The sequence below is a fragment of the Echeneis naucrates genome, chromosome 6 (genome assembly GCF_900963305.1).
Source record: "Echeneis naucrates chromosome 6, fEcheNa1.1, whole genome shotgun sequence".
Classification (NCBI taxonomy): domain Eukaryota; kingdom Metazoa; phylum Chordata; class Actinopteri; order Carangiformes; family Echeneidae; genus Echeneis; species Echeneis naucrates.
This window is the reverse complement of record NC_042516.1, coordinates 23443556-23462688: the sequence shown is the minus strand read 5'-3', so window position 1 is coordinate 23462688 and position 19133 is coordinate 23443556. Positions and strand designations below refer to the sequence as shown.

Genomic DNA, 19133 nt, shown 5'->3' with positions numbered 1-19133 from the left:
CAATCTAAACATTGTCGGTGAAATTAATAACAAATCAGGAAGACAGAGTCTGTCTGGCTGTGCCATATTTCTCCCTCCGTTTGGATTTGGTGTGTCTGTTTCTTTGGACAGATTTCAGCACAGGGGACCTGACTTTGGTCGGACAACCCCAAAAAACATAAGTTGGACTTTTAGGTGATTTTTGGATGATTTGCTGGAACTTCAGAGGGGGAAACCAAAAAGTGACCACAATAATCAGATAGTGTATTCCAGAAGATTAAAATCAAACTCAGGTATCTTCCAGATGCTTAATGGTAACAAATATAAACCAGAAAGTTCTTCAGCGGCCCCGACGAGGAATGGGAACGAAGCTGAACCAGAATAAAGTTAAAAACTACAGATCGATGAAGCAGCTGTTTTAGCGTTTGACTCGATTCTTCTGATTGTTGAAAGGATTCTTATGTCAGCCTTGTTTTTAACATTCACCGTGTGAACGCTCCTTCAGAAGAGCTAAATAGATTTGTTTCTAGTGATATAATTCTGATGAAACAGCTGTTTAACCACATTATGAACAAGGAAAAGTCAAGTAAAAGTTTAATGTTAGTGTGGCGTGATCGCATCTCCGCTTTGTTTTGTACGATCTGAACCAGGGTGGTTTCCGTTTGTTTTTCTTTTTTAACTTCACACTTATTAACCACAAGTGGAAAAAAAACTTTGCAAATGAAAAGAGCCATTATCTTACATAAAAGGTTATTTGCTGTTGTTTTGAGATCTGATTGATTTAATTGATTTGAGGGGTGCATCATTCATTTAGATTCAGATTGTGCGACCTTGATGATTTTTACATTGAAGTTTAGAACTAAGGGCTGGACTTGGTCTGAATAATGAGCATGAGCAGCCTGCCCCCCCCCCCCCCCCCCGCTTTGGGGATAATTATCAGACTTGTTGCGCCCCCCACCCCCCCAATCTGGACTCACAACAGGCTGCATACAAGTCTTAACTTTATAAACGCTCACCTGATGCTGAAAATTTCAGCTTTGATGCAAATTATGGTCGTCACTGACAAGAAGATTTTCTGAGCTGTCGTTAACTTTTTAATGTTTTAGTGGTTTAAGTAAAACGAAATAACTCCATCGAATCCAAACGTTCCAATCAGAGAAGACAAAGGATGGACGTGACGTTTTCTGTCTCTTTCTAAGGGGGAGGTTTTGTTATGGTTTGTTAGAATCAGACTCTCAGTATCAGCTCACAGTTCGCACCTTTTTTTTTAACTTGACATTTGAAACCTTTGTTTGATACCTGGGAGCCGAGCAGGTAAATGAAAGGCCACTCAGTTAAATTCTATTTAAGTTTCTTGCTTTGGGGCGTTTCAGAAATAGATAGGAAAAATCCTTGTTCCAGTCCAGATGCTATCCTGCTGCTGCAGATCCGTTTCACTGGGCAGACAACGGGAACAAACTGTTCTAGTTGTGTGAATCTAATCTCAAGACAATGAATGTAGTCTTGTTCCCGGTGTTGTTTCCAGCTCTGATAAATGTTTTACTAAGCAGATGAAATTACTGGTTTCAGTGGTTCCCCTGTTGAATGCCACGCAGAGAACACCTATAAAAAAACAAAAAACAATAATTAGGGGCTTTTCTGTGAGCTTTGCTATTGTTATGTCTCTCAGGCTCTTTCTGTGAATTTGGGTCAGGGCTGAAATCTTTCATCCTCCCCCATGGACGCCGATTGGAAGGATTACAGCACAGACAAAATAAGAGCTGCGCTGATAACTGAAGACACAAAGAGGCCCGTCAGCTTCAGGCTGTCGCCGTCACATTATCAGAGAGAAAGAAAGCTGTTTGGTAAAAGGTTGATCCCCGTGTTGTCGGCCTGTCGTTTCCCACACACAAAGAAAAGGCTGCTTTTCCAAACGATTATCCTCTCAAGTTCTGCTGTCAATGCTGATCGGACGGATTTTAGAATTATCCTAAATACTTGGGACATTTCGTACCATCTGGCCCAATCCAGTGTTTTAAGAATCTAAATCCTACTGTACCAGAATTCAATCAGAGCTCACTTAAACCGGGAAAAGCTCTTTAGAGGTTTAGAGAAAGGTCAGCTGTGCCATGTAAATAACCTCTGTAGTTCCCTTGAGCGACACCTTTAAGGAAGAAGTTCACAAAATTCTTCATTGTCTACAAATGTCACGTAAAAAGTCTCACAGTGAGCTCCATTGTTCGTTTGGGTTTTTTTCACAGCTCCGTTGTGGAAGTTCACCTTCAGAACTCTGAAGTCAAACTGTAGTTTGTTTATTCGATATTATCGAACTGAGGCCTTCAACGTGTGTCAACATTTAACCTTTTTAAACTTGATCTGAATGGCGTTGTCAAACCTTTGAACACCACAAACTCTTCAGCGTGCTCAATTCGCTTTGTTGGTTTTCATATCACTGTGTCAACACTGCGCTTTCTTTTTATCCGTTTATGCTCTCGGCACAAAATGGTTTTGCTTCCTAAACTGGGCGCCCGGGGGCAAAGGAAGGGGCCACGAGAATCAGCTCCACAAACTTTGGTTTGTCCCGTCACAGACAAAACTGCAGGCTGTATTTTTGCATATTCTGCTCAATCTGCTTGCGTGTGTGCCCGTTGTGAGTCTTTGATGCTCATCGGTGGTCGACGATCTGCAGAAAAGAAACGCAGGTGATGCTTCCTGTAAATGTTCCGTCTGATCTGTTTTATTCTCCACATGCGCACAGTTTAGCCAACCAGATGTGCGCTACTGTGTCTTTAATTGGCAATCGCTGCTGTGGAGCATGAAACGAGGATTAATCCGCTGATGAAAATAGTCCCCAGCAATCTTTTTGAATGAGGTTTGTGCCCAGATGTTTTAGAAATGACTGAGTTTCAGGAGGAAGCAATAAGCATGAAGAGACAAACATGTTTTTATGACGAAGCATCAAAGCCTCATTGGTTTGTTTACTTCTAAAGTCTAAATTATTATTTGAACATAAACTGGTCATGAGTTAGGAAGGAGTGTTTGAAAGGTTATCAAAGCAGGAAAATAAACATACCGACTGAAACATCTGCTTTGATAACTGATTTACTTTACAAATAACATCAGGAGAAAGACAGTTAATGATTCATAAATGGCCGTAATTTCTTGACTGCCAATGAGCCCGAACAACAGATCCAACATGAACAGAAAGTTGGCAGAATTACATTTATTTAATCACAAATGCTCGTTTATCCTCAGTGGAAGGAGTGAAAACACTCAGCCCAGGTTACAGTTGTTTTGTGTTTTCACCTGTGAGGGGAGGCCAAACGTGTGTGTGTGTGTGTGAACAGGAAGCTGTTGGGTGTGAATCAGATATGGGAATATTTCTCTAATGAAGTTGTGGTTTTATCGGGCTGTAAACCAGATCAATGGGACACGTGAGGCTCAAACTCCCTCAGAAAGGGAGCGGCTGTGGGTGGTGGGATTTATCACACTGAGGGTCTGTAAAGCAATCATGCCGGCTCACTATCACTGAAAGATTACAGACGTTCTTCTGAGATCGGTCACTGCAGCATTTCTGTTTTGATTATGAAAAATCTTGCTTCTTGCTGAATGACAGAATTTATGCAAATTTTTGCAGCTGAGGGAGTTTGCATTTCTCTTTTGTCCTCTCAACTGATCACTTGATTCAATTTCACTTTTGTGTTTTGAAGGTTTGTTCGTTGGTTTATGACCTGTTTACTTACGCTGTCCCTGTAAAAGCACCCAGTTATACAGCACCTTGAGACGTACGTGCAGGATGTTTGTTGTAAGTCATCTGATCTGAAGTTTGTGCAGGAGCTGTTTGTATTTCTGTGTTTGTTCTCCTTAAGTGAGAGTTCAGGTACAATTGATCGACACTTCGGGGCCACACATCCGTATATTCATCAATCATCAGTTGGAAGTGAAAACTGAGTCACAAAATCATGTTGGCTGATTGAATTTTGCTCACAATTAAAATTTTTTTGGTTTATATTTATGTAAATGAAACACTTGATTTTTGATTTAGCCAGCTCCCCCTCAAGCCAGTTATCTTAACATGAAGGCTGTAGTAGAGCAGCTGGCCGGGCTCTATTAAGAGAAAACTTTAATCTGGTGTCATGTTTGTTTACTAAAGTGTGTGACAAAGACACATCGGTGGTTTTATGAGAGATATTTATCACCAGGAAGCTGTTTGAAATCAGTCTCTGAGGTGTGAAAAGGAGAAGATGGGACTGAAGGTGCTTTCAGGTTGACTTTGTTAACCTTTGGATGGAGTTGCCCCCCCCCAGCTGTCGGCCGTTATGCTAAGCTAAGCTAAGATAAGCTAACTAACAGGCTGCAGAACTCACACCATCTGCATTTTACATTTTACTCATCTGATTTCACCACAACAGAATATTTAGTGAAAGTCCAACTCGTGACCAGAAGATTGACCCAATCTGTCACTGCTCAGTCATCGTTATGGCTGAAACTCTTACTGTACCAGATAAGTAGAATCTCCCCACCCTCCTGAACACACACACATTTCCATTTAAGGACACAGCAAGACAACACAGCACAACACAAGGTAACAAGGTCATTCCTCCGCTCAGGTTAAATACAGACACAGAGCCGGATCTGAGCAGAAGCCTGATACCTAAGAGCCTGGGGAGATTTCACAATTTAATGGTTGTTCATCTTAAACCAACATTTCGTATTTACTTCTGTCTTAATTTAACAAACAATTCACGTTTGACTAATCCAAAGCATCCATGTCTGCATGCAGATTGTCATGTGACCCCGCCGCTAACTGAAAGCAGATTCCTTTGATAAATCAGCCGCAGGTTATCTGAGCAGTTTCTCTGAATACGTTTTATCTCGATTTGTGCTATGTGGTGCATTTTTTGCGTCTTTGAAATATATTCAGAAATCACTTCCTGTGACCCCACCTGAACTCCCCCAGCGAATGGCTGCTTGATGTTTGTCGTTAACCCTAACCCTAACCCTAACCTGGACGGAAATAAGACACTGTACTTCAAACTCTATCTGGCAGTTTTGCAATTTAGCCAAAATGTGAAATATTAAAACTCTCCATGTGATTGACAGAATGTACCATCCAATCAGGACAGAGTACAAATATGGTTCCTTCTGGTCTTTAAAAGTAAGATGGCTGACGGCTAAATAACAAACAGTTTTAATTACACTGTCAACAAAGCGATGAGTTCAGATTCTAACTGATGATTCTGACATTCGTGCAGCAGGTAACGCTGAAACAAATTAATTTAACAAATATTGGAATCATGACTGAATGTTGTGTAGCTCTGAATCGACTCCTCAGACAGAAGAGAAGATCAGCTTTGTCTAAACCTCCAAAGTTGGTTTGGAGAAGAGCGAATCTTTATTTTATACTTATTATTTTATAATACTGAGCGTCCCCATATCCCTCTTCTGTGCTGGATAAGTCAGGTCACTGAGCGCCCCCCCAGCTGAGCCTCCAGCCTCAGCATCCATGTTGAACAGGTATGACTAGAGGAAATGGGCGCTGACTGAAACTGTCTCAGGTTCTGCCAGTGAAAGGTGAGAGGCGTGAGACAGACGGAGGAGACGCTCTCCTCAGAGAACCGTCCCACGTGACGACGCGGTGGAACAGCAGCAGATTAATAATAGAGATGGGCTCGGACCGAACGAGCACGTCAGAGCAGGTCAGAGAGACTTCTGTCCTTATTTACTAATGTCATGACAAACATCGACCTGCTTTTCTTGTTTACTATCCTTATATGTCCTACATCCTATATCCTTATATCATATGTCCTACATCCTATATCCTTATATCATATGTCCTACATCCTATATCCTTATATCATATGTCCTACATCCTATATCCTTATATCATATGTCCTACATCCTATATCCTTATATCATATGTCCTATATCCTATTCCGTTCCCATCCAGGCGGATATTTTGTTGATTCTGCTGCACAAAGCAGATTTTCTGCTCCTGACATTAACAGGAACAGCAAAAAGCTTCTCTTCATCGGCTCCCAGAGAAACTCAGAATAGAATTTAAAATCCTTCCCTGAATGAGCGAGCTTCGTCGTATCTCAGAGAACTCAGAGTTCCTGATTGTCCCAGGAGGTCTCTTCGCTCTCTGATGGAGGTTTATTTCTGGTTCTTCGAGTCTCCATCAGGAGGCAGATCAGCGGATATGTTGGGTCTCTTTAACAGCTGGACCTGCTGTGTGTGTGTGTGTGTGTGTGTGTGTGTGTGTGTGTGTGTGAGAACAGCTTTGATATAACTTCATTATTTTGATGCTATATAAATAAATAAATTTGATTTATAATCCTCCTTTAACACATTATAGCAAAGAATGTGAAACACAAACTAGACAAAGTCCTCCGAGAACAGATTCTGACTGTAGCTTCATATTTTTTGGGGGTTTAGGACAAATGTGCTCTTTTAATTAAATGCAGATGTTTGCAGGAAATATTATTTTAGACAAATATACAAACAGCTAAAGTTTATTTTCATCACTGACTGATGTCTGTAAATTTCCTGAATGAACGTGAGCAAATGATATTTTATTATATCAAACAGAGAAATACGGTTCATAAAGGCACCGCTGTCGCTGACAGTCATGGTCCCCAGAGGATGAGTCGCAGTTGTGTTTTGTTTTGAGATGGTGAAGATGGAACTTATCAGCAGCATCTTTAGTGTTGTTGGTATATTAGGAATGCTAATGTTAGCATTTAGCTTCTGAATCATAATTGTTCGGTTTTTTTTTGATCATTCTGATCATTTTTGCTCTAATGCAGCGTGTTCCGCTTTTTCACTTTTGCCTTATTTGGTGTTGACTGAAATGAGGCTCTGAAGTTCATCCACACATTTTTCTTCCCCTGGAGAGAAACTAAATCTGCTCCGTGAGGATGACAGGGGCCTGTTGTTCGGCCTCGTGCTGTCTTTGGCCCTGACTTCACCTGAGAGGATCACATGCAGGCAGCCTGCAGCACACATGAACTGTGTTGCATTAACTCAGTGATCCGAGGCATTTTCTGGCTCTGCTAGCATCCAGCCATGCCCCCGTGAGTCCAGAAAAACAAGAGCTTAGCGCAAAGGAATGCAAAGAGCCCTCAGTGGACCCTGAAGACGCTCACAGCTTCAGCAGAGAGAGCAGGGACGGTCCTGTTTTCTGATTGGAAGGATTAAAAAAACACCTGATGGCTTTTCTGCAGAGACACAGAGAGATTATGAAACCTATAAAACCAAAAGTTCATGAGCAGAATCTGCCAAGACATCAGTGTAGAACTGTCATGTTGCTGTCTGAAAGAAAAGTGTTTGGCTTTTTCTTTCTGCTGCTTCCAAACTGTGTCGGAGGCTGCCGGCGTGTAAATATATCGTGTTAAAGATGATTTGTTTGCCTGCCTGAGCATATTTTGTCTCATGTTTTCTTAAGTCTCAGTCATTTCCTCGTCGTGGCCTCGAGTCATATCCAGAGAAGCGTGCTTGTTTTTGTGCTTTATCAGCCCCAACAGAAACCTTTCCTGACTTCACCTGCAAAAAAAATCTCACACCTTTTGTGTTTTGGGTAAAACACTGGCCAACTTTTGCCTCCCACACACACACACACACACACACACATCCGCCTTGATTAAATGGCCCGACAGTGCAGTCTTTGGTTGGGAGAAATGTACGTTTCAGTTCAGACATTCTTTTACTCGCCCACGCTTTTTAAAGGAACAGAGCACCTCCAGTGTCAGACTGCTGAGAGCAGTCCTCCTAAACAAAGTCTCACAGTCTCCAGAGCCAGCAGTCGTTCTGTCTCATTCTCTTTCTTTTTTTAACAATTACCCCCTCTAGACTTGAAAAGTTACCTCATGTCGAACAGAATCTGCCCTGAAAAATATTTAGCCTTCTTCAAAATGAAAACTTTAACTACAGGGAAATAATGCACAAAGAAGAAAATGAATGTTTTGCTGGTTTGTGGTTTGGGAAAAAAATGACAGATTTTGAAGTTTTTGTGAATTTGAGAGGGACGTGTGAAAAACTCCAATTTACAGAAGTCACATAAACACATCAGAACCCCCAACTTTTCCCAAAGCATTTGGTCTTTGGGTGTTCTCACACTGTGAAAACTGAAGTCAAAGTCTTTATTTTACGATCAGTCATTTATGAATAAAGTCCAAATGGTGTTTTGTCCTTTGTCATGGAAGCTGGCACAGGATGAGTCAGGCTGAGGCCATGTGAATGACATCCTGCTGACAGTCATTCAAATTCCACAGCCATCATTTCCCCTTTCCCGCATCAGATTAGTCAGCAGGGGAGAATCTGGGTGGTTAAAGTCGCAACAGGAAAGGGGTGAGCTGGTGAATCGTATCTGATGTGGTCTAATGTTCAATATGTTGTTCAGTAAATAAATGTTTAGTTTCTGACGCTGATGAATTGAAATTTCTTTTCCCCATTCTTCCTTCTCCCTTTGTGTTGTCACTAATGAATTCATCTTCCCATTATTGTTCTGATTGCTGCTTGCTTCCTGTTTTTTGACCTTTCCTCTGCATCATTGCCTAAATTATCTGCTTTTCTCTTCCAAGCTTGCAACAGCAAGTAAAGACCGTTTGTCCTAATCCATGCTGACTTCTTCTCCTATGGTATGGCAGGACGTGGTAGTGTCTTCTCTCCCTCGCTCACCACTATCAGCTGACTCTGTTTGCTTCCTTCCAGAGTAAATTTACTCTGTCATGCCTTTGAAAGCCGAGATCACAAGAGCAGACTTGTCTTTGTCAAAGTCACATACGTGTAAGCGCACGCCGGCCCGCAGATCTGCCCTTCAGCTCCTTTCATTTAATCATTGCACTTCTAAAAAACAACAAAAAAAAACCCTTCCTGCACTTTTCTGAGTGTCCACAGCAGCGATCAGCAGGAATGACAGGAATGAGGTTTTGGACTCAGACAGGCGTCAGTTCAGAGCCGGGAGGGGGAAAGAGAAGGAGGTCCGGGAACACTGAGTACCCACACAACTTGTATATTTGCACATGGTTGTGTAACCATTTACAAGACTGGATTTATAATGAAAAGAGGAAAAGTGTGTGTGTGTTGGGAGTTTGTTCAGAGCCAGGATGGGCAAACAGATCTGCTCAAAGCTTTAAGCTTTGATTCACTGAAGCCTTTTCAATTCTGGACTCAATTTGTATAGTAAGGTGTGTGTGTGCGTGCGCTTTGATGGTCTGAATGGTAACAACAGAAAAATCAACCAAGCCAGCAGCTGTCGATGCAACTGCCATTAGCGTCTGCCAAGATCCAACCTGTTCGTTCACAGTTTGGTTTTTCCAGTTTTCAGTTTTTCTTTTGTTTTGGGTATACAGGAAGGTGTGTGTGTCGTAATGTGAGGCAACAGCCAGTATTCTGTTCCCACGCGTTTCTCTGGAAAATGAGACTCATGAGCAGGAGAGCAGCGCTGAGATAAACAGCGTCAGCTGACAGCGAAGGCAAACAGAGAGCCAGCAGAGCCGCCTGTTTACATCCAGATTTAACTTCACGTTTACAGCAGCAGGACAAAATGGTGGCCTGGACACCAAAGAAGAATAGCCCCCTTTATCTGCTCCATCGCAGTCAGCTACTTCAAATTCTCAAATGATCGACACAGAGACGCAGCAGATAGATCTGATTGTTTGATCCTATAAACTACGATCTGTAGGCCGCCTCCATCAGGGAGGTGGGCTGCGGTCTGGTCCGGAAGCTGAGGCCTTTTATTTCCTTCTCCATCAGTGTTTAATAGGAAACATTTGCTCTAAACTCTGGAAAGGTTAACCTGATTTGTTGAAAGGTGAACATGTGATGGGTGATGTAGAAATACAAAGAGTAGAAAGGAGCAACATCAACAAGCGCCCAGTTTGTTTTCATCGCAACCGTCCTCACATGTTTCTGTTTGGAATATCCGTAAAACTGAACAAAACAAAACAAGGATGACAGAAAAGTCCAGGAGGTTCATCCGAGTTGTGCATCACTCGGCTCCTCCGGTGTATCTTGTGACCCTTCGGCGGGGCCCGTTTCTGGGTTGTGCTTTATGTAAAAATAAGTTGCTTATTTGCACTCGGAGCCGCTCACAGAGAGGCATCATTCATGCGGAGGGTTGTTTGTGTCCACCTGATGAAATAAGGCCTGTGTTCGCCCTGCTGAAGCTCCATGTTTGGTCTCCACCCCCTCCTGAGGGAAGTATCAGGTTCTTCTGCGGCTAAATGGTCCCGCTGTGTTCGCCAGCTGCTCCGTGACTGAGTGTCTCTGCTGTTTGCCACTCAGCAGGTTGTGTAAAGTTTGTTTTTAGAGCTTCTTTTTTCTCTGAAAACAGAAAAAGCAGCGAGAGCGAACCAAAACAGGAAAGTTGTGGTCCGGAGCAAAAACAATGAGCTGAGACTCGCAGGGCTTTGGCTTTTAAATGGAGTGTTTTTAAAAACCTTGTTTTGGGACTTAAATGAAAATATAGAAGCTGAATACCTTTGATAAATATGGGTGCGCTGGATTGCAGTCCCTTCTGTTTGAGAGTGTTTGCTGAAAACAGTGGTGGGAACAGCGAGGTCCATCAGGAAGTATCAATGTGTCCAGTGTGGATTGACGCTGATATCTTATCAGCTCTGTGTTCATTATTCCAGTAAACCTTCAGAAAACAAAGGAAACAGCTGTCACACTTATTTGAACGATTTAGATATTTTATGAAATATTCAATGATGTTAAAGTTCAGAACAGTCAGAACTTATTTTTGTTGGTCAGACCAGACTGACAGTCAGCAAACAAACTGGCGACTCTTATCAGAGTCTGACTCCGGTGTTGCCAAACTCTTCTGTCAGCGGTGACACAGCGTTTTTTTCAGCAAGTGCAGCTCTGTTCATCTTTCCAGTCACTTGATTACCACAACAACACTGACGCAGCATCATGCTGCCCCGCTCCATCTTCAGCGGTGGCTAAATGTCGGTAGTAACTGAACAATCAAACCATTAAAGCTGTCGCAGATAAGCTGAACGAGAAATACATCATAACAAAGAAGCTTTCCACGTTTGGGCTCGAAAGTTAGAGAAATCTTATTGTTCTTATTTTTCTTGGAGAACGCTGAACAGGTGACTGAGCTTCTCATTGGGTTTACTACGAGTCCCTACCACATCAATCGCAATGCATGCAGGACGCACACAAAACTGTTCGAAAGAGACTAAATAGAGTCACAAAGACAGTAAATTAACACAAAGCAGGAGAGACAAAATGAGCACAAAGTTCTTCTTCCTTCATTGACACATTGTCCTTTCACTGATCCTGCTTTGGGCGTAAGTGTGTGGCAGAAAACTCGAGGCTGGATTAACCCCCCGCCAAAAAAATAAATGATATATACATTATAGATGATTTATTTAAGAAATAAAGACAAAACTTTTAACTGGTGAGTTCCAATTTGAGCTGACTGCAAGAACAAAGTGACAAAGTAAATAAAGGCGTGAAGAACCATCAGGAATCTGTTAGATCATCAATGCACAAAATGATACCAAATGAAAAACAACAGAGAAGAGCATCAATACTGTCTGGCAACAAAAATTGAAACCAGATCATTGAGATCAAACTCAGGCGGGGATAACCTGGTTGTCTTTGACTCATCTCGTTAACCAACTTTTGTGTTCTGCACCAGAAAGCGAAGCAGAGGGGTGGAGCAGCCGGCTGGTTAGTGGCCCATATCAGCTGTAGGGTTTTTTTTTTTTTCTCAGCAAGGAGGAAAGTACCTAGATGTTGCCGACCTTTAGAAAAGCTTATAAGAACAGAAAACTGCAACCAAGACACATTTGTTGACCTCAGTTTGCTGATAAATTTGACTGAGGACGCTCCAGCTGTGAGCTAAAGGGGAGTGTGTGTGAAAGGACCTGCTGTTGTTTCTGTAAGTCGAACTGAAATAAAAGAGGAAGAGAAGCGATGAACGGGTCCGTTAATGAAGGTTGTTGTCCAAAGATTCACTGCTGCCGCTTTCTCTCCATCAAATTTGACCGTTGCAGCTGCTGAGCTGAATTTACTGCAACTTATTGTAAGATTTCCCCCAAAATGTCCCAGAGAGTCGCCATTTGACATCTCCGAAACCCTCCAGCGCAGTCGGTGTTGCCCCCACCCTTAAACAGCTGAAAAATGGTGAACTTGAGAATCTGGCACATCGATCAGTTTCACTACCGAAATTAGAAGATGAATCAGGCAGACGGCTTCGGTGGTTCGGGGTTTATTGTCGAGAATGATGATGACTTGGAGGGACGGCACTGCCCACCTGGAGGGAAACTCAGGATGGACGGCTCTGGTTCAGGATCCTTTCTTTGGACCTGTTGGTAGAAATTGTTTGCAGCATCGATCTTAACACACATTTTTCAGACTCTTCTTCTTTAGTCATTTCTTCATAAGTCTTCATGAACTTGTGTTGGGCCATCTTCTCTGCTTCCCTCCACGATGTTCTTGTTTCCTTGAGTTCTGCCTCCACAGATCTTCCTGGCTTTCTTTTCCCCCGTTGGTTCCAGGTTGAGGCCGGCCTGGTCGTGATGGAGGATGGTTTTCTCGAGGCGTGGCCGATCCAGCCACATTTCCTGCGTTTGATTTGGATTTGTTGCTCTTGTTGTGTGCGGTTGGCCGGAGCTCTGCACATGTGACGGTGTTAGGCCAGTCGCTCCCAGGACGTGGGAATCTACTGGCCGCAGCAGCAGTTTAGCTGATTTTGTGGTTCTTCGTTGTTCAGCCCCGCACGGGATAGCCGATTTGATGTTGTAGTTGAGGATACGAAAGTCAACAGAATGCACAATCATGATTATATATTAGAATCACCTAATCATGGTGGCAACCACAATAAAAGACCTCAGCGTCTCCCTCAAACTGGTTTCAAGTCCTCATAAGGACCTGCAGGCAGAAGTCATCACACCAGATCTGACTCACTGCCACTGATATCAGAGAAGTGGTTATTTTAAACCCCCCTTTTGTGTCACTGCAGCTGTCTGTGCAGCAGCTGACACCGGATCAAGGCTCCCAGAAGCCGGATGACTACATGCGCTCTAAATAAAAGGCTCACGTCATCACTTGCTGGGATTGCACAACAAGTTAAAGACCGCTTGTGGGATTTATTTACTGTCCTCTGGTGTACCTTTAACCTATATTTAGGAGGAGGGATTTTGCTGATGGTGGCTCCTTCAGCCCACACAACAAATATCGGTGCAGGTAGACTCTGAATGACAAAGCCAGGCATCCAGTGTGATGTTCAAGGACACCAGGGAAGAAACTGTTGCACACCCGGGCTCAAAAATACCGAACGCCAGGATCACGCTGTGGTATTTTCGGCCACTACCATGTTGGATTAGCTCATCAGGTCCTAGTTATAAATGGAGAAAACATGGCGGAGCACGTGTCGGATAATGTGGACCTTCCATAGTCGGGCCATCGGGTTGTCCTGAGCTTGTAAAGCCTACTGGAGCGAGGAGCTGGGATGTGGACTTCAGTCAAGGAAAAAGAAGAAGCTCCAACCGTTTGGTCTGGAGTTCAGCTCCTGATCCTGATCAGACGGCACAGTCAACATTTACCGAGCTAACAAATGAGTGTAGGAGTGACAAGCAGAGCCATTTTCCCATAGACATCAATACAACCTGACTTCTTTAACCCACCGTGGTCAGCAAACAGGATGCAGTTTGATGGTTCAAGACGAGGCCCTCATGTGGTTTTCATCGTGTTCTGAACTGAACTGGATTCGTTCTTTGGGGGGATGAAAATACATTCTGCTGCTATAAAATATTTTTAAATACAAGTTTGCACGAGGACTTAAAATAAAATCTCTATCTCTCTCTGGAAGAGAACTTCCAAGTCAGGACTTCCCCTCTGAGCTGCTTGTTTGGATTTGAATGGGAGTTTTGTTTTGTTTGGTTTTTTTTTTTCAGCCAATCAGATTGCTGCAGACGCACACACCTTTCTACACACACACAGACACACACACACACATTGTAAACATGGCCATGCTAAATGCAGTTTGGCTGAGCTCCAATTTATGGACCTAGATGGATTTACAGTTGGACCCACATATTTTTGTTTTGTTTTGTTTTTTCAGATTTGATCTCTGGCAGTTTGGCTGCACGGATGATTCAGATGAAAAAAAATCTGACATCTTATCAGTCGGCTGCTTGATGAATGATGGATATTTTACTGTTTCAAAAAACACAGTGAAGTGACTGACTTATGTAAATCATCCATCAAGGTTTGTTTATCTAACATACGAAACAATACCAACAACAGGAAGTGATGAAGCGCTCTCATGAAGCCGTGAATTCTGATTTGAGGAAACACGGGAAAGCAAAGATTGAAAGGCTGATACAGATAACGTCATAAAACCACCTTATTAAAAACAAACAGGACATAAAATAATAAAAAGCTGAAAGCTTGGGATCAACATGATTGGTGTTGTAGAGAATGAAGTCCAGCAGCTCGTTTGTGGTGATGAAAATATGTAATAACTGATAACAATAAAAAGGCTCCAGCTGTTGAGACACTTCCTGAAGCAGTGAGGACAAAAGGTGACGTTATCTGAACGCGTTCATTCATCTTCTGCCTCTGATCCGTTTCCGGGTCACGGGGGGTTCTAGAGCCAATCCCAGCTCACTGTGGGCGAGGGGCGGGGTCACCCTGGAAGACAGTTTAGGTCACCAGTGAACCCAAACAGGACGTCTTTGGAGGCCCCAGGCCGGGAATCCAACCCGCCGCGTTGCCGCCATGCCGCCCATCTGAATGCATTTTTAAAATTTCAACTGTGATTCTGCTTTCATTGAAAAAGTGAAACCAAAGCTCCTCGAGTGTTTCCCAGATGATGATGATGATTGTACTGCTGAGAAACGATGATGTAATAACTTTTGTTTTCTGACTTTTGCAGCAGCTGCGATGTCGTGTGAGGCTCGACGGCGCTCTTCATCACCTTCATCAAGACGTTCGATAGACTGTGACTGACTGACAGAATGAAGCTCTTCATGTCCAAACAGCAACCAGATGGTGGATTTGAGGTTTCTTTGGGGTTCTTAGTGTTGTTTTTTTAAACATGCACTTTAATCTTTTTACATGTCCACTTCACTCTGAGCTCCTCCCAGCGTTGGTGTTATCGAACTATTTGGTTTTATTTGCTGAGGCTTTGAGATGATAACGCAGTTTAAAGATACTTTTCTTTCCAGAAACAGCTTCCTGGTTAATGCTGATCCCGTCAGCCATTTTTTCTGGAGCTGCTTCCCTGTGAGGAAATAGTCCCTCTGAAAATGCACAGTCAGGAAATGGATGGATGGTGGGTTTTTTTTAGTCCTTGCAGATGAAATAATTGAAGTCCTCACCTGTGTTGTGTTTTGGTGTCGACAGACGTTTCAGAAGCAGATCTCAAAACCTCAGCACACGAAAACCGAAACTCTGCACAGCTCGATATGACTCGAGATAAGTAAGCAAATATTTTTGTGGTTTAATCGACATTTTTAAATGCTTCAGACCACAGAACTTTTTATGGATAGGTGATTTTTATTTTCCAGCTTTTGGTGCATTGTTGTTTTACTGCCGCGTTTTGTGGATGTTGATCAAGTTTTTGTAAGAAAAATTATTTATTCAGCATTTTAAGCTTTCGTCTTAAAAATCAGATCAGATGTTAAGAATCCAAATTTTTCAGATGCAGAAGCTGAACATCATCTGAGGACAAAGACAAAAAATAAGCTTGTAGACAGAAAAATCTCTGATGGATGGAGCTGCTTTGCTGTTAGCACTTTACCCAAAGAATTGTCTGGATGTCATAACGAAAATGAAAATGAAACGATGTTCCAGATGTCCCCTGTTTCAAACATCTGTACAGAAGATGATGGTGAAAATAAACAACACAGAAATCTTCATGGTTTTGTCCTTCAGTCGCCTCATTTATTCGCTCCGACTGTGAGTTCACATAGAAAATGTGAGTTTGTTTCTTTGTCAGTCGCTCGATGTTGAACTGCGCCTTTAATTTCATGTCTGTGTTGGCGGACGTCTTGCTCGGAGTCAAATTCCTCCGCTCTTTGTCCTCCTGGGTGTATCTGTACGAATGTAAATCAGGTTTTATCCTGATTTTAACAGCGTCCACGCTGTTGTACACTCCTCAGCTCCTAAATCCCTCCCCACATCCTGAAGCTATGATTTTGGAATCAGGCATGTTGCCCAAAAAGCTTGTGGGCAGGCGTGTTTTCTCTCGCTCTCTGCAGTGGTTGAATGTGTCTGGGGAGTCTGCAGGATTATGGAGGGGATTTCTGCTGGATTTCAGTGAAATAAAGACGGCTGTTATAACCATTGAAGAGCTCTCCTGTTGCAGCAACCAATGGCAAAGCCCGCAGACGTGACGTACCCTCTAAGTGCTGTTTACACACAGACATCTCAGACCATAAGCTGCGTATAATGGAGCGTTGCGTCATTCGAGTGGAACCAGAACGTCTCTGAGGCTGTAAGCCTTTTAAAACAGCGTTGGCCCAGTTTGTTATCTAAATGAACAGTGTCTGTGAGCAGCTCCTCTAGTAGGAGGCAGTTGATGCCATCGGCCTCATGAAGGGAGGATGAGATGAACTTTGAGATGCTAACTGTGGAAAGTACAGTCATAAAAACCCAAACAGCAGAGAAATCCTGATCAGAAACACAAATGAAATCATTATTTTTGTCTTTATTTGGCACATGATTCCACTTTTAAACAAATATGATGCCAGCCGGGACCAGGTTCGGATGCAAGAACTTAGTTTAAGTATAAATAGAAACATTATACAACAGTAGACTTTCATATATTCACCACAACCATGTAGATACACTGTCTACAAAAACAAAGTAAATCATTATAAATCGAATTTTGCTTGAGTTGGAAATTATGAAGACATGAAAAGGCACAGAATATGAGATCGTGATCGTTTATATGGGAGAAGATCTCTTGAGAGCTTCAGGTTGTTTTCAAGCTGCCTGACATTCCACATAAATGCTGCATCAGTAGTCTGGAACATCTTGTCCTGATCTCTTGCAGATTCCAGCTCCTGTTTGAAATATCTGGTTTGAAGTGCATGTCCGGACTCGTTGGGTCTCTTACGTAAGAGCTGACTGGAATCCCATCAGACGGCCGGCTCATTAGGTGGAAGGAGGTCAACAGCTGATGACGAAAAGATATGGAGAAGTCGTTCAGGTTGGCAGGTTGGATCTGGTCTGAGTCCTGATTCATTCAGTCCATCACAGCAATAATAATTCTTAAATAATCGCCTTTCCTCTGCATGTTACAACACGTGATGACTGAATCCCGGTGAGGAATGCAGCAGTCACTCCTCAGGCATGTCGCAGTAGGAGAGGAATCTGTTATTCGTGGGAACATTGTGTCCCAGAAAATGGATGTTTGCTTTCATGACGCCCTCTGGACATCACCGTACTGTTTGATCAGAGAAAGGACGTGTTCCTCTGTGTCACAGCTTTAGTCACAGCTCTGACTCCGTGTTACATGTTCTGTTGGTTTGTCTTTCTGATGTGATGTCTCAGAATCTTCCATGTCTTGAAGGCTTGTTATGACGAACTTCATCTGCATTTTTTGTTTTCTGCAGCTCGTCTGTTTGCAGGAATCAAAACAAGCTCTGGCTGCAGGGTTTCCTCCTCAGCGGCTTCCAGCATTTGCATGATTTGAACTCAGATTAAGAAAAGTTTTCTTTTCACCGGGTTTTGCCAGAGGGTCATTAATTCATCTGTTGCTGGCCCCCCTCCTTTCATTTTCTATCCAAACTTTCACTATCAGTCTGAATCAGACTTTTATTTAATCTGGCATGAACCTGCCAGTCGAGACAGTCAGTTCGATCCTTGTGACAGGGCTTTTACATTTAACATGAACCCATCTGTCACTTGTGTTTTTTGTTATTTCTTTTCTTTTTGAGTTTTGAATTCTCTGAGATCAGCTGAAGGGCTTTTCGTCGATCGCCTCGGCATCAGGTGGTCGCAGATGAGACAAATAACTTCTGTTCATAATCAGCTTCACCTTTCATCATTTTCCACATGAAGAAGTGGAAACCACCTGTTAGCATGTCCAACTTCCGCAGCTCAGCAAAGACAGAAACTGAAAGAAATTTGGCTTTTATGCAGATGATGAAGAAAATGGTGATGATGATGATGATCCGTCTGTCCGTCCATCTTCTACCGTTTTCCGTTTCCAGGTCAGGTTCTGCAGGTTCTGGAGCCAATCCCAGCTCTCCCTGGACAGGTCACCAGTCCATCACAGTCCAAACGCAAACAGACAGAGAGACCAACAAACGCTCGGACAATTTAGAACGATGCGAAGAGTCTGTGGGGTTTTTTTATTATTATTTTTGGGTTGGATTCTGTAGATTTTCACCGTCTGGTCTTCTGGTCGCCACCAGAAAGCCAGTTTGACATGAAACCAGATCCTGAGCAGCTGTTAACAAAGACGACAAGCTTCAGGCTGAGTTCAAGGTGTGAAAGCCAACTTAATGTTTTTATGATTTCCATAAAAGTCTGAATGATGTTTTGAACCAGAACCATTCGTTCGGGACTTTTCCTGATGAGATGTTGAAAATGCCATTTCATTTAATGTGTGTGATTAAAAACTAACCACAGAAACGAGTCGAATCGGAGATTTCAAAGGAGAAGGTGCAGCGACGTGAAAACTTCAGCACTGTTTGTCAAAAAGAAGAAAATAAACTGAAGATTAATAAATTATGCATCACCATAAACTTCCCTTTGAAATCTGCTCCGTGTTCCCTTTTTCTGTGACAGTTCTTGATTTATTTTAATTTAATTAGTGCCTCTTTAAAGGAGCTTTAACTTTGACAGTTTTAAAGTTCCAGTGGTTTTCTTTTGTTCATTTCTGGTATATTTTGCATTTGCATTGCCTTATTTTTCTTTATGCTTTTGAGTGTGACTCAGAATAACACAACGTCTGAACTCTGAGGTGATAAGACCTGAAATATGCGAGAGATGATGCACAACGTCAAACATCAGCTGAAGCATGATTGGACTGTAACTACTGCTGCGTCCTTCTTCCCTGTGTGCTCTCCTTGCCCCCTCCCTCCTTGCCCCCTCCACCTCAGCCTGTGTGTGTGTGTGGTTTGGATTCCTGCCCAGGGACTATTCAGTTTGTGAGAACAAGGCCCCCCAGTGTTTTCCTGCATTCCTCGGCCCTGACATCA

The 19133-nt window shown here is 42.7% G+C and overlaps 1 long non-coding RNA gene across 1 annotated transcript; it reads right to left on the bottom strand.

Moving 5' to 3' along the window:
• Positions 1–9744: 9744 nt before the first annotated feature.
• LOC115045241 (uncharacterized) lies at positions 9745–13798 on the bottom strand. The gene is made up of 3 exons (XR_003840868.1): positions 13602–13798; positions 10441–10600; positions 9745–10284 (listed from the first exon to the last, which is right to left on the bottom strand). It is a non-coding gene; the product is annotated as an uncharacterized LOC115045241 (long non-coding RNA).
• Positions 13799–19133: the final 5335 nt, after the last annotated feature.